This window comes from Arachis hypogaea, chromosome 18, assembly GCF_003086295.3.
Source record: "Arachis hypogaea cultivar Tifrunner chromosome 18, arahy.Tifrunner.gnm2.J5K5, whole genome shotgun sequence".
Lineage (NCBI taxonomy): Eukaryota > Viridiplantae > Streptophyta > Magnoliopsida > Fabales > Fabaceae > Arachis > Arachis hypogaea.
In genome coordinates this window covers 14,607,071-14,617,207 of record NC_092053.1, presented here as the reverse complement: position 1 = coordinate 14,617,207, position 10,137 = coordinate 14,607,071, and the positions used below count along the sequence as shown (strand labels likewise).

General features: G+C 30.0%; 1 long non-coding RNA gene across 1 annotated transcript; it reads left to right on the top strand.

The window, feature by feature from the left end:
- Positions 1-507: 507 nt before the first annotated feature.
- Positions 508-1,730, top strand: LOC140181634 (uncharacterized). The gene is made up of 2 exons (XR_011876618.1): positions 508-720; positions 1,344-1,730. It is a non-coding gene; the product is annotated as an uncharacterized lncRNA (long non-coding RNA).
- Positions 1,731-10,137: the final 8,407 nt, after the last annotated feature.

Sequence of the window (10,137 nt, the reverse complement as noted above, 5' to 3'; positions counted from 1 at the left end):
TATTGTTTCAGAAACCTGTCAAAGTAAATGCTGAAACGAAACAGGATTTGAGAAGTTTTAAGCTTATATTGGAATATATAAAAGCCTTGCATGTAAGTGTTGAACTAAAGTTTACTCTTCATTATATAGCATGAACAATAATGCTGATTTGTGTGCATGTCTAATGTTCAATGTATGCTAATTGTAAAGCTTGTTTATTTGTAGATTCCGATGGTAGAGCTTATTCGTATTATTTATTACTTCTTGCTTGAGATGAATGAACAAGATAAATGATGTCCAAATTTCTTAGTCTTAGCAGTTAATGTTATCAAAGCCTCGAATTTTCTATCTTTCGCAATATGGAACTTTTGTATGGTGCTCTCAAAATTCACTTCTCTCTTACACACTCGCTCTCTCACTGACACGACTTCATCAATGCCGTTCAAGAAAATATTACGGTATTTTATTTTATGGTGCAATTTGCATAGAGGAGTAATTGAATCTATTTTGTTTTATGGTGCAATTTTTTATGATATTTTGCAAGTGGTATGTCTCTATTCTGAATGTTTGTTTCTTTCCTGTTTGGCTGGAACTGATGACTGATAGGAGGGTCAAATAATAATGCTTTTCAGATGCAAGCGGAGATTCAATTGCTTTCGCCACTCGTTCCTGTTCGTCAATTGAGCTTCCTCAAGTTGCTGGTCCATCATGGGCACCCTTTGCTTCTTGGATCACTGGTTGGTAAGTCAACCTTTTCCCCTTCTTTGCCTTTATATGCTTTCTTTATTTTTATTTGCAAATAGTATCCATCATATGTTGAAGTAATTAAATTCAAAGGAACTTGCTTATTTCTTTGTTTTGCAATTTGATGACACTATAACGATATTCTATTAGAGAAGAAGATATTCACATCCCAGAATCAAGATTTTCTATGTTCAATTTTCAAGTTCTACTTCTGTATCACTGCTGAATCAAAAGACCACATCAATTTGGAGTACATTTAAGCCATTTAACTATTCAGTAGAACAATCATAATCATATATTATCATTTTCATATTATCAATTTCAGTTATAGTCAATGAAATTTTTGCCGCTTTAATTTCCTTATTTTCTTTATTACCCAATTTTTAACTGTAGTTTTGAAAGTCTACATGCTTTTTGTTACCATCATATTGATAACAATTCTTAATTTGCTAACACTAGGTTGGTTATTGAATTATGATTATCTTTGGTTTTTGTGTTAACATTTTCTTTATCATTAAGTTGGAGTATGAATCTATGATAACTAATATTTTCGCTTGTCCTAAACCAATGTGCCAATGAAGTGTGATTGCAACATAAACCCTTTTTTTTCACTGTTGTAGATTACTTGGGTTGAGCATTCCCAATATGATGAGAGTCTCATTCACCAACTATATCGGCCGTTGATTGCTGTTGAGGAATCTAATGGGAATAAGGATGCTATGGACATTGAGATTCGTTCAAGAGGGAATGTGGTGGGGAAACTAGTAAGAACAAAGCACCATAAGGAAATTATTTTCCCTTTGGTGATCAACTCTTCTGAATCAAACCTATCAGGTTCAGAAGAATTCATGCACATATGGCTGATGGATGTTGATTCATGTCCATTTTTTGAGAAAAAATTCAGTTAATCTTTCTGTAATATATGTAAAATTGTGTAAAATTTAGTACGATTGAACAATACACTAAGGATTATAGTTGATAATACACTTTGTTTATGTTTTGAATTATATTTACTTGCTTGTTTATAATAATTTTCTTTTAGTTTTATAATACGATGAATTTATTTATTTTTTGTAATATTATAAATATTCGAATACAAATTAGGTAAAAATTTGTATTAAATTTATATTTATTTTGTATGAAAACAAGTTTATTTTGTAATTGGAAAAATAAAAAAAATTCTATTTTAGCTTACTGACGGATTTACAGACGGATTTTCTGTCTGTAATCAGAGTGTGAGATGATTTTCCAAGGTTCAAATTACAGACGGAAAATCTGTCAAAAAATCCGTCTGTAATTTACAGACAAAAATCTGTCAGAAAATCCGATTACAGACGGGAAATCCGTCGAAAAGTTCGTCGGCTTCGAGAAATGGATGGAGAATTTACAGAGGGAAAATCTGTCGGTAACTGATAAAAATTCGTCGGTAAATAATTTCTGACGAAACTTTTACAGAGGGACAAAATCCGTCGGTAATTTCGTCGGTAACCAAGAATTCATCTGTAATATAGACCAAATCTGTCTGTAAATCTGTCTATATTAAGCCATTTTCTAGTTGTGTATCTAAAGTCAAGAAAAGATATTCCTTAACTCTAAACCCTAAATCTCATCTCCTACACACTAAGGCTCTATCATTTTCGGTGTTAAGAAACTACAATATGGATCAAGGACTCTTACTTCAGTACTAAATACAAACTCTGAAGCCACTATAAAAACATGTATAACCAATACCTTATGAGTCATATTTTCAAGAATTAGAAATTAGGTTGACCTTACACCAATTTAAGATATCGAACTTGTGGGAGTACGGCTCAGTATATTTTTGTAAATATCTATCAAGTTTTTGTTTTATTATAGTTGCTTGCAGAAAAAAAAAAAATCCATACCATAAACATTGGTATTAATATTATTGGCTTGAACATCTTGTCTATCAGCTTCACTTGCTTCCTCAGATTTTTGGTAGTGCTGATAGAGTAACTTTAAACACTTGGACAACTTTGACCTCAATTCAACCTCTCTTTCTTCTCCAAATAAATAATTCAAAAAATAATTGACATACTCAATCTTCTGCATTGAGTTAAGTATGACAGAAACCAATAACAACATATTCACCAGATCAGGATTATCCGAATACTTTTCATACTTAACCCTTATTTTTTTTGTCATTGATAAAGTATTCAAATCAATAGAATGATCACAAGAATAATGAATATATCGTCCAATTGTAAACACTTCTTCCATATATATATCACTGCCAACCTATAAGGTATCAAAATACGTAAAATGACATCACTAAACACTCGCAAAAATGATACAATGGATTCAGCATAATCCAAATCTAAATCAGAATGCACACCTCTAGCTTTTTCTCCACTCAACTCTCATATATATATATATATATGTGTTGTATTTCAATGCAAGTAATTGAAATGCTTTGTGATGCTTCAAAGTTATCTCTAACATTTGAAAGGTAGAATTTTACCTAGTCTCAATATCCATGCAAGGCAAGTCTTTATACTGGATTTTTTTCAATTCAACACATTCTTGAAATCTAATGGTTCTAGATGGAAAAGATCTAACATATTTTACGGCACTACAAATCTTCAAAAATAATTTATCAACCTCTTTCGACCTTTTCTTTTACAATTAAGTTTAGAATATGTGCACAGAACTTCATGTGAATAAATTCACCATTTAAAATAATGTTATTCCAAAAACTTAATTGCAACATCATCAATATCATTAGATGATGCATTATCAACTGTCACACTAAATACTCGAATCAAATTTTAATTATTTAAATAAGATTTAATTGTCACTCCCATGATTTTTCTTAAATGGTTTGTCACTTGACAAAAATTAAATATTTTTTTACGTAATTTTCAATCCAAATTTATAAAATGTGTTGTTAAACTCACAGGTAAAATTTTAAATTGAAATATAAGTGTCTATTATTAAACATGTTCTATCATAATTTGTCTGAGAGAAAATCTTGCATTGTAACTTCAACTTTTTTTTTTCAGCATAAAGAGCTTCATGGACAGGTGGTAATGTAGTGTATGAAACAATTTTGGATCTTGCTTTGGCATGCATAATCAAAATTTTGGACTTTCAATAAAGCTAAATATAATAACTCTTCCCAACAACATTTTCACAAATGGCTTTCGAGCTTTCTCTCGGACAAATTTGACAGCATTAGCTGAATTTGAAATACCACATTTATCTATCCTCTGATGTGATTATTATTTTTCTTCTTTTGCTTGAATTAAAAAAAAAAATTTACTTACATTTTTTTCAAATGACTACTTATTGAACTAATTCTATTTTTCTATTGTATTATACTATAACAATATTTGGATTTAACTTTTTTTTAAATAGTATTTTCTATTTTAAAATAATTCGAAACCATTGATCGATTTTTACCAACATTTAATTGTAAAAAGATGACTGAATACTAGTGAATATTTTTATTGCCTCAATACCATTGTTGTCTGTCATCTTATTTTGCAAATAGGATAAGGTGAGTTAATTTCTTATGGTCAAATTACTCAAATATGAAATTCAAAGTCCTGACTTTGAAAGACGAGTTAACTAATAAGAAAAGTCATGTAGCATACAATCTACCCAATAAAGTATTTTATGAAATAACATAACCAAACAACAGCGATATTAAATTTTTGAAGAATAATTCTGCATACTGGTAGGCAATCTGATGATAAAATGTGAATGAAACAAGTCCTCTGTATTTTGCACATAAAAAATTGCATCATTAATTTTATTATGCTTGACAAAATTCTGTTCAAACTTTGTTATTACAATTATCTATATATTTATTATTATCTTTATTTTTATAATAATAGTAATAGTAATAATAGTAAATTAGTAATAGTAGTAATAATAATAATAATATAAATAGAGAATTCTTATGTTAACGTGCCATTCATACATTAAGTTTGAGAATTTATTTAGGTATTTAATTTTTAATATTATTAAACTAATTATTTATTTTTTAAAATTTTATTTATAAATTATAATTTATTATTTAATTAAGTTATTACTTTTAAATTTTAATACGTTTTTTTTAAGTTGTTAAGTATTTAATTTTTAATATTATTAAATTAATTATTTATTTAGATGTGATCACTAAAAATTTTAAAAAATTATAAATTATTATTTGTTTAGATTGTTCACTAAATTTTTTGGTAAAACTTAATTCTTAGTATTCTATAGTTTGTGAAAACTTTGGCATTTGTCTATATTATTTCATATTGATAGTGAATATTGAATATTTTGTGGAAGCAATTATACTTACTAATGCTACTAGTACGGAACCAAATCATTAGTGAATATGTACTTAGATGGTGTGAGTTTGTTTTACAAATATAAATCACCTTCTTACTTATACGCAAATATACCATAGTAAGTTGGGACCATGTTGTAAATAATTTAGGCAGCTTCATGAGATGGAACTCTCTTTAAAAGTTTCATTAAATATTTTGCTATTTAATTAAATTATTTTTTAATTTTTTGTTTTTAATTGAATCATTTTTTAATTCTTTTGTTTTTATTACTTTTCATATGTCTCATTATTATAACTAAATTTTTTTTCCCTTACTCTTGTAATATTTTATTTTTTTTAAGTTATTTTATAATTTTTATATTTTCTTACTCTTTATTTGTATATAAAATACTATGTGCCTTCAATGTTAATATTATTTCTTTTTAATAGGTATAAACATAATTCATCATTTTCTTTTATACTCTCTCCTTCTTATGTTTACTATATAGAATTATAACTTAAATTCTTCTTCATTTTCCTTCTCATTTATTATGACATTTATATTTTTAAGTTATTTTATACTTTTCATATTATTTTACTCTTTGTAACACCTTACCACAGAGTTTTACACCTAGGATGTAAAACAGAGATGACGAGGTGCTACGACTTCTAAAATTAAAATACATACATATAAAATTAGAAAGAATATAATAAACTAGGAGTATTGGAAAATGGGTAAAACAAAATCATGAAACGAAAAGCGCAACGCTACGGAAACGGAATAACTTGCGTATGAAGAAAACTATAATTATTAAACATAAGATAATAAAAGTAGGAGTAGAGAGCCAAAGATACAAAATAACAAGCTCTTAACTCAACCCGCGAAGTCAAGGCTGACCGGAGAATATTTACATATATATATATATATTCAAAACCCAAATGTACATAAACAAAATTTTGTCTCTTCATAAACCTCTAAGAGGATCAAAAGAGCAAGTTATGCGGAGAGAAAGTTATATATATATATATATATATATATATATATATATATATCACTGTACAACAAAATAACCCAATAACCACTTCGCTTCAGGAGTCCGACGTCTAACGAAATGCCTCTCGACCTGCATCTGAAAAATAACAACATAGTATGGGATGAGAACCAGAGGTTCTCAGTATGGTAAAGGTGCCACACACATAATATATAAGGTCCTGGAAATGTCAGAGGCAATCCTAGAACGCCGACACTCAGATTATAGAGCTTAAAGTATTAAAGAAAAGGCATAAAAGATGATTTTCTAAGAGTATCTAAACTTAACTTAACCTTAAAACCTAAGTCCCGTACTGTCATTCCTCCATACCTCCATCTCTGTCAGCATTTCACAGACAAATAAACAGATAAAGACAAGCAAAAGAAGGTTACAAATACTGCAGGTAACAAATATACATTTAGCATGACAAGTACACTTAGGCACACCCAGTTAATGCACAAACAAGTAATTCAAGTAGTATGCACATGATGCATGCCTGTCCTATGACTAATGAGACTCATCTGTCGGTTATCCAGCCAACCCGACAAGTCTGAAAACCTTAGACTGTCCCTCGACGTGCATCCCCAAGAGTCTATGCATAGCTTTTTCTCAAATAATCAATATTTCTCAATGGGGGTTAACATTCCCGGGAATTTATAAGTGTCCGGTCACCCTTATGTCGTAGGGTCAACAGAGTATTGAGTTTTCAACCTGGTACACGTAGTGGCAAGCCACGGTACTTTATCCAGGGAATCTCGTATCTTAGATCATTTAATCATTCAAGTCAAGTATCATACATAATCATCCGTAACATTTCGTAATCAATTCATCACTTTCCTTTTTAGCTTTACTTCACCGCCAAGTTATCCCCATTTCCTAGCTTCATCTGATTGTCAGGTTTAATACCACTATTTATGACTAAAGGAAAGGAAACAGAGATTTAGAGGTTTGAAATGAGGTTTTAAAACTTTAAAATCATGTTTGTTGGAACAAGAACCACGTGTACGCGTGGCTCACGCGTGCGCGTGGAAGTATGAAACTGCAGCTCGTGTGCGCGTGGGTCACGCGTGCGCGTGGGTCACGCGTACGCGTGGACATGCTTGCTAACCCTTACGCGTGCGCATGGGACCAGTCGCGTACGCATTGCCAAAATTCCATGCCACGCGTACGCGTGGGCGTACGTTCTTTAAAACAAAGAGATTTAGTAGCAAAGCTGCAGTATTGAAACAAAAATCAGTTTTGAGTTCCAATCTTCCAACACCCATAACTTTTTCGATTTAAAATATTTTTCACCCGTTTTTTGAACAGCATAAACTTCATAATTTCAATTTTCATTTTAAAACAAGTTGGAAGCAAATTGAGGGTCCAAAAACTAAATTATACCTCACCGAAGTTCAACCAAAAACCAAATTTTGCAAAACTCCTTAACCTCCATTTCATTGTTTTCTTTCAATCACAAATCAACCATTTTACACTTGGAATCAACCCTATTACATGCTACACCCCAGCCACATAATCTCTTACCATTTCTTATCATCCATCACACAACAACATAGCTCAATTCCACATCTTAACAATCTCTTTATACATTTAATCAATGTAAACATATACACATCATCATCAACTCAATAATTATCATATTATTGTCCATACTTTCACAATTACCATCTCCTATCTATCTTCCACCAGAATGTTAAGAATACTAAACATTATACATTTTCACGCGTTTCAACTTATTCTAAGGTCATCTAACCTAAGTTTTCACAGAATATTATATATTAAATGCAAGAAACCTAAACCATACCTTGACCGATTCTCACGTAGCAATAAAAAAATTCACTCACAACAAACATAGCTCTAAAGCCTAACAAAATACTAATGCCCAGCCTCCATAAAAAATTCCAACATCCACAATTTCAAACTCCAATTATTTATTCACAACCTAATGCATATTCATAACACATATGTATCCAATTTAATACTCAAAACTCAAATTCAATGAAATTAAAATAGAATTATAGTATCCTCACCTTACCCAAGTTTCACATAAGCAAGAGTGAACGTTTTCCTCAAAGCTAATTGGATCCTAAAACATCAGAAATCAAAGAAATTCAACATTCCTATTCAGTTTTTAAAAATTTGGTGGTAGAGGAGTCTGAGAGTGATTAAACAAGTTACCAATGAAATTATTCCGGTAGAAATGTAGAGATCGACGCGGTGAATGCGTGGCCGCAAACGGTGCGCCGATCAGAACTCGGATCAGGAAGTTACGGCGCTTTGAACTTGGGAGCGAGGGTTCAGACCCTTTTTTTCTTCTCCCTGCACGCAAGCCTTCAGCGTTCTGCTGAAAACGAAGAAGAGAAGGACGTGGGGTTTATTTTAAAAGGTTGGGCCGGTTGGGCCCACGGTCCGGTTTGGGCCCAGTTCAACCGATTCGACCCGCTCGGTCCAATCTTGGACTGTTTTTTTGGAAATTAGTTTTAAAATTTTTGTTTCGATGAGCTCTATCCTAATTTGATATAATATTCACATTTCTAATCTTTCTTATTAAAAACTAATTTATTGACTAATTATCTACTAATTTAACGAGGTTTACACTCTTTACTTTTATATAGAATACTATATGGTTTCAATATTAATATTATTTCTCTTTAATAGGTATAAATTGAGTAATAAAACATAATTCATCTTCTTTTTTACTACTCAATTCTTCTTATGTTTACTATATAAATCAATATTCACTTCACTCCTCTTCTTTATCTCCTTTTTTCACATAATCTCATGTCTCTTATTCTTTTTTTTCTCCATTCTTATTAATATTTTGCACAAATATTTAAAGAATTTAGTTGATAATCACAACTCTTTTTTTAGTTTGCTAAACATGTGTATTAGGTGATAAATTCCTATAATACTAGACTTTTACAATTTTTTATTTTTTTTAATTTTTAGTCTAATTGTATTCATTAGTTATATCATTCATGTATAATTTTTTTTCTTTCAACAATTTATATATTTTTTAATATCATTTAGTTGTAATATTATTGAAAATACATGATATTATCGTGAGTTATGAAAAATAAAATAAAAAAACTGAATGTTAATTTTACCTATATATCATGTACTTTATAAATTTATTTTAGTTTTTTATTTTATTTTTTGTCTAGTTATATTCTTTAGTTATATCATTCATATATTATTTTTTTCAATAATTTATATTTTTAATATCATTTAGTTGTAATATATTGAAAATATATAGTATTATCGCATATTATAAAAAATAAAATTAAAAAATTGAATGTTAATTTTCACTGTATATATATTATGTCATTTATAATTTTTTATTTAGTCTAATTGACTAATTGTATTCAGTAGTTAGTTATATTATCTCTATATCATTTTTTTTAACAATTTATATATATATATATATATATATATATATTTTATTGGAAACTACTTTATATCATCCAAATATCTTTCTCCTGATATGAACCACTGTCAAATGGGACCTCACCCAACAAAGAAAGTTCTAGGGAATTACTCAAGTTCAAATATGCCAGGTTGGAGAGTCTACTAATTCCATATAAATAATTCCTGTAGATTTATTCTTTCTAAACACTTTATATCCGCAATAGCATCAGGTATTTTACTTGGATTGCAAAGGCTAAGGTCTAGAAATATCAAGGATTCAGAAGGTTGCATAGATGTATCATTTGTCCTTTCACTAACAAACTTATTCTGAAGTTTTGAGCACCCCTGTAAATCAAGTATTTGAAGAGATGTCATTAAATTGATGTTCCTAGCTCCTAGAGTCCTAGGTGACTTGACAAGATTTTAACAGCCTCTCAAACTCAAAACTTTGAGCCTCGCTAGAGCCTCACTGGATTCATGAACCTTGATCAAACTTGTACAGTGGTCAATATCAAGATACACAAGATTTGACATTCCTGTAAATTAAAGTCTGGGGTGTCTGTAAGTTTTGTGCAACCAGAGAGGTGTAAAATTTTCAAGCAACTCAACTTACAATCATCACAAGCTGCTACCATTTTGCAAACTCAAGTAAGCAAGTTGTTTAAGAAGTCCAATTGATGGGTGGACATGCAATAG